The sequence below is a fragment of the Balaenoptera acutorostrata genome, unplaced genomic scaffold (assembly GCF_949987535.1).
Source record: "Balaenoptera acutorostrata unplaced genomic scaffold, mBalAcu1.1 scaffold_408, whole genome shotgun sequence".
NCBI classification, from domain to species: Eukaryota; Metazoa; Chordata; class Mammalia; order Artiodactyla; family Balaenopteridae; genus Balaenoptera; species Balaenoptera acutorostrata.
The window spans coordinates 177,409-182,940 of NW_026646140.1; positions in this window are offsets into that span (position 1 = coordinate 177,409).

Below are 5,532 nucleotides of genomic sequence, written 5' to 3' on the forward strand. Positions count from 1 at the left end.
AGATGACTATATATTCTTTTTAGAATTATTTTCCCATTGAGGTTACTACAGGGTGTTGAGAAGAGTTCCAAGTGCTCTACAGCAGGTCCATGTTGATTACAAGTTTTCTCTCTGTAAATCTGTATATACTAACTCCAACCTCATGATTTATGCCTCCAACACACCTTTCCAGTTTGGTAACCATAAGTTTGTGTTCTAAGTCTGGGACTCTGTTTCTGTGTTGTAAGATAATACCTTTGTATCAATTTTTAGATTCCACTGATAAGTAATATCATACGTTATTTATCATTGTATGATTTATGACACTTAGTCAATGTATCTAGGTCCTTCCTAGTGGCTGCAAATGGCCTTACTTCATTCATTTCATGGCTGAATAATATTCCATTGTACATATCTACCATAATTTCTTTATCCATTCTTCCTTCCAAGGACTTTTAGGTAGCTTCCAAGTAGAGGCTCTTGTAAACAGGGCTGCATAAATTTTGGAGTGCCTGGGTCCTGTCAATTTACGTTTTTTCCAAGATACAGGCCCAGGAGTGGAAGCACCATATGCTCTGAAGCTCTGTTTTTTAGATTTTGAAGGACTCACCACCCACTTCTCCAGAGTGGCTGTTAGCAATTTACGTTCCCACCATTAGCTTGTCAGGGTTCCCTTTTCTCCATGCCCTGTCCTGCATTTCAGGTTTTACACTTCGTGAGGCTGGCCATTCTGACTGGTGTGAAGTGATACCTCTTTGTAGTATTAATTTACATTGCCCGCCTGTTTTGTTGGCCAAAAATGGAGTAAAGGTTTTTACTGAATATATTAAAGAATAACACATACGCCTTTTTTGGCCAACTGCATCATTGTCGAAGTTTTGCTGCCTTTCATGTTCTTTAAAGGCGAGTCGAGTTTACCTCCTGAAATCTGTTTCCTGCAATTCTGCCTTGCTTTCAAACCCTCTTCATTGCCTTCCCTCAATATATTCTTGGATGATAGTTATCATTCATAACTCTGCAGGTTTGTGAATTGCAGTGCCCCTGAGCTCCATTTTTCAACTCGCTTTTTTGGGAGCTGGCCGCAAAACTGCAGGATTGCTTCAGGCCCTATTCTGGTTCCGGGGGGCAGGCTGAGCCTGTGGTTAATTCTTCTTCCTGATGGAAAATTAGAGTGACCTGTGCCTGTCCCAACACCTAGAGCTAGTCTCTCATTTGTTCCCCCTCTTCCCGTTCATCCTCCGGACAAATTGCAAGCTGTACGAAACAGGAGGTTAAAGGTGCTGGTTCTCCAAGTTGTGAGATTGTTAATAAAGCGGGTGGAATGGTGAACCCAAGCACCAGGAGATGAATAGATGAGTTGTGTTTCAAAAACCTTTCCGATCACACAGTGTACCATCTTCTGGGTTTCCCATGCATGTTTTAGCTGTAGGAATATTTCCCTGAAACTGGAGATTTGGGAACCATGGAATGGATACCATGCAGTATTACTTTAAAAGGTCTGCATTTGCTCACCCAATGTCACCAATCCTCTCAGACCCAAGAGTGTCCAGCCTTATGTCTCATTCAGCTGTGGGTCTAGATATGGTCATTCCAGGTTACATCACAGTCCCTGAATGAATTTTGTAAGAATTTCTCTCTTTCACTGTCTTTGTTTGTTTTTTTTTTCCTTTTTTGTAATTTTTTTAATAATGGGGTTTAGCTGATTTTCCATGCTGTTTTTATGACACTTTACACCCACTTGATTCACTTACAGAGAGATATCAATAAATACCTTTTAAGATTCTTACTAGTTAGATATATTATTCTGCAGTGAATGGGGTCTGTTGAGTCCAGTTCATTGAGCAATGAGTAGGTCTTGTTTATTACATATTTTGTTTATGGAACGGTATCTCTGCTAGTTTGAAACTCCTGTTTTATGCATCACCCCACCTCACCTTTCCCCTTAAGCAGCCATAAGTGATTTTTCTAAATGTGTGACTCTATTCTGTTTTGTAATTCACTTCATGTGTAGCGATTTTTAGATTCCCCCTCTAAGTGATATCTTATGATAAGTTTCTTTTTCTCTCTGATTTATTTCACTTAGAATCATCATACCTAAATCCATTCACTATGCTGCTACTAGCCTTATGACATTGATTTCGTGGCTGAGTGATATTCCATTGTACATAAGTACCACAACTTCTTTATCCATTTTTTACTCTTCTGGGATATTTAAGGTGTACCTAAGTCGAGCTTCTTGTAAACAGAGCAGCCCTAAACTTTGGGCTGCCTGTGGCCTGTCGATTTTTGGTTTTCACAAGATATACGCCCATGAGTAGAAGTGCCCTATGCTCTGTAGCTCTGTTTTTTAGACATTTTAGGAAACACCGTACACTTCTCCAGAGTGGCTGTTGGCAATTTACATCTCCTCCACTTAGCGTAAAAAGGCTCCCTTTTCTCCATGGCCTGCCCTGAAACTCTGTTTTTTACACTTTTCCACAATGGCCCTTTTGACGGATGCGAAGTGAGATTTCTTTGTAGTGCTGATTTGCATTGCCCGCTTGTTTGGTTGGCCAGAAAGGGCATATGAGTTTTTCCTGAATATATTTCCTGAATATATATATTTTTGGCCAACTGCATCATTGGAGAAGTTCTGCCTCTTTTCATGTGCTTTAAAGGCAAGTCCACTCTACCCTTTGAAAAGTGTTTCCTGCAATTCTGCCTTGCTTTCAAATCCTTTTTGTTTCCTTATCTCAATATATTTTTGGACGATAGTTATCATTTATAGCCTTGCAAGTTTGTGAATTGCAGTGCCCCTTAGCTCCATTTTTCAACTCCGTTTTTCTGGGAGCTGCCTGCAGAAGCGCAGGATTTCCTCAGGCCCTATTTTGGTTCCAGGGAGCAAGCTGAGCCTTTGGTTAATTCTTCTTCCTGATTGGAAATTACAGTGACATGTTCCTGTCCAAACACCTAGAGCTAGTCTCTCTTTCGTTCCCTGTCTACCCTTTCGTCCTCCAGACAAATTGCAAACTGTACGAAACAGGAGGTGAAAGGTGCTGATTCTCCAAGTGGGGAGATTGTTAGTAAAGCAATTGCAGTGGCGAACTTGAGCACCAGGAGATGAATAAATAAGGTGCCTTTTAGAAACCTTTCCCGATCACACAGTTTACCATATTCTGGGTTTCCCATGCATGTTTTAGCTGTAGGAAGATTCCCCTGAATATGGAGATTTGGGACCTATGGAATGGGTCCCACGCAGTATTACTTTAAAGGCTCTGCATTTGCTCACCCAACCTCACCAATCCTCTCAGCCTGAACAGTGTCCAGCCTTATGTCTCATCCTCCTGTGGGTGTAGATATGTTCAATCCAGGTTGCATCACAGCCCCTGAGCAAAAGTTGTAAGAATTTCTTTCTCTGTTACTGTCTTTGTTTTTTTTTTTTTTAGTTTATTATTATATTGGTTACAGCGGATTTTCAATGCTCTGTTTCTTTCTGCTGTACATCCACTTGATTCACTTACAGAGAGACATCAAATTCTTTTTCTGATTCTTATCAGTCGTTTATATTCTTTTCCGGTGACTAGAGTGTGCTGAGTGCAGTTCTTTGAGGTATAGTGTAGGCCTTGCTGATTACCTATTTGTTATTTGGAAAGGTATCTTTGCTAATTTCAACCTCCTGGATAATGTCTCACCCCTCCCCACCTTTCCCCTTTAGCAGCCTTCAGTGTGTTTTCTACATATTTGACTATGTTTCTGTTTTGTTTCTGTGTAGCCATTTTTGATTCCACCTGTAAGTGATATCTTATGATATGTGTCTTTTTCTTTCTGACTTATATCACTTAGAATGATTGTACGTAATTCCTCCCTAGTTGTTGTAACTGGCCTTATTTCATTGATTTCCTGGCTGAGTAATATTCCATTCTACATAAGTACCACATCTTCTTTATCCTTTTTTACCTTCCAAGGACATTTAGGTTGTATCCAAGTCGAGGCTCTTTTAAAAAGAGAGGCGGTAAACATTGGGGTGCCTGTGTCCTGTTGATTTTTGTTTTTCTCAAGATATACGCACATGAGTGGAAGTGCCCTATGCTCTGTAGCTCATTTTTTTAGATGTTTTAGCAAACACAATACACTTCTCCAGAGTGGCCATTGGCAATTTACATTTCCACTGTCAGCCTCACAGTGTTCCCTTTTTTCCTTGCCCTGTCCTGCATTTCTGGTTTTTAGACTTTATGACAATGGCCCTTCTGACTAATGCAAAGTGGTAACTCTTTGTAGTGTTGTTTTGCAATGCCCACCTTTTTGGTTGGCTAAAAAGGGCGTATGCCCTTTTCTTGAATATATTCAGAAAAACGCATATGCCCTTTTTGGCCAACTGCATCGCTGGCGATGTTCAGCCCCTTTTCATGTGCTTTAATGGCGAGTCCTTTCTTCCTCTTCAAATCAGTTTCCTGCAATTCTCCCTTGCTTACAAGTCCTTTTCGGTGAGTTACCCAAATTCATTTTTCAATGATAGATATCATTTTCAACTCTGCAGTTTCGTGAATTTTGGTTCCCCTTAGTTCCATTTTTCAGCTTGTGTTTTTGGAAACTGGCCACAAAACGGTGGGATTTCCTCAAGCCCTATTCTGTTTCCGTGGGCCATCTGAGCCTTTGGTCAATTCGTCTGCCTGATTGGAAATTCGAGTGGCATGTGCCTGTCCGAACACCTAGGGCTTGTCTCTCATTGTTTCTCCTCCTTCTGCTTCATCCTCTGGACAAATTCCAAACTGTGCGCAATAGGATGTTGAAGGTGCTGACATCCCCAAGTCGGGAGATTGTTAGGAAAGAGGCTGGACGGGTGAACCCGACTACCAGGAGATGAGGAGATGAGGTGCCTTTTCCAAACTCTTCCCGATCAAACGGTGTACCATCTTCTGGGTGTCACAGGCATGTTTTAGCTGTAGGAAGGGTCCCCTGCATGTAAGAATACCAGGGATTTTTCCACGTCAGTGTCTCCCCGAACCCCAAACTGGGGAATTTGTAAGCTACAGGTACATGTATGTTCATTAAGGGCCTTGGGCAGTAGGCAGAGTCCGAGCTTTAGATGATTGAAGTGTTCAGGGTCAGAAGCGCTCACCATCAGCCTCCCTTAGGTTACATTTTATCTGTTGTTGATAGATGATGTCGATATAGATATCTATTCTTATTCAGATTATTTCTCCTTATAGGTTACTACAAAATATTGAGTGTAGTTCCCTGTGCTATATAGTAGTTCCTTGTTGATGATGTATTTTATACATAGCTGTGTGTATGTGTTAATCCCAAACTGTTTATTATCCCTCCTCCCACCTTTCCCCTTTGGTAGTAATAAATTATAAAATTTTATCCTTCTCAGAAATGGGGGAGCTGAAAGAGAGGTATCATTTTCAATGGAAAAGCATTCAAAAAAAGATTGAAGCTTCAACTAAGATTATTAGATGTACATCCTTGGAAAGAAATCACGTCATTTCTCTAATGTTGACCTGACAAATAAGACAAACCCCTCCACTGAACTTGCTTATAATAAAGTCATGGAAATATCAAATGAAAGTG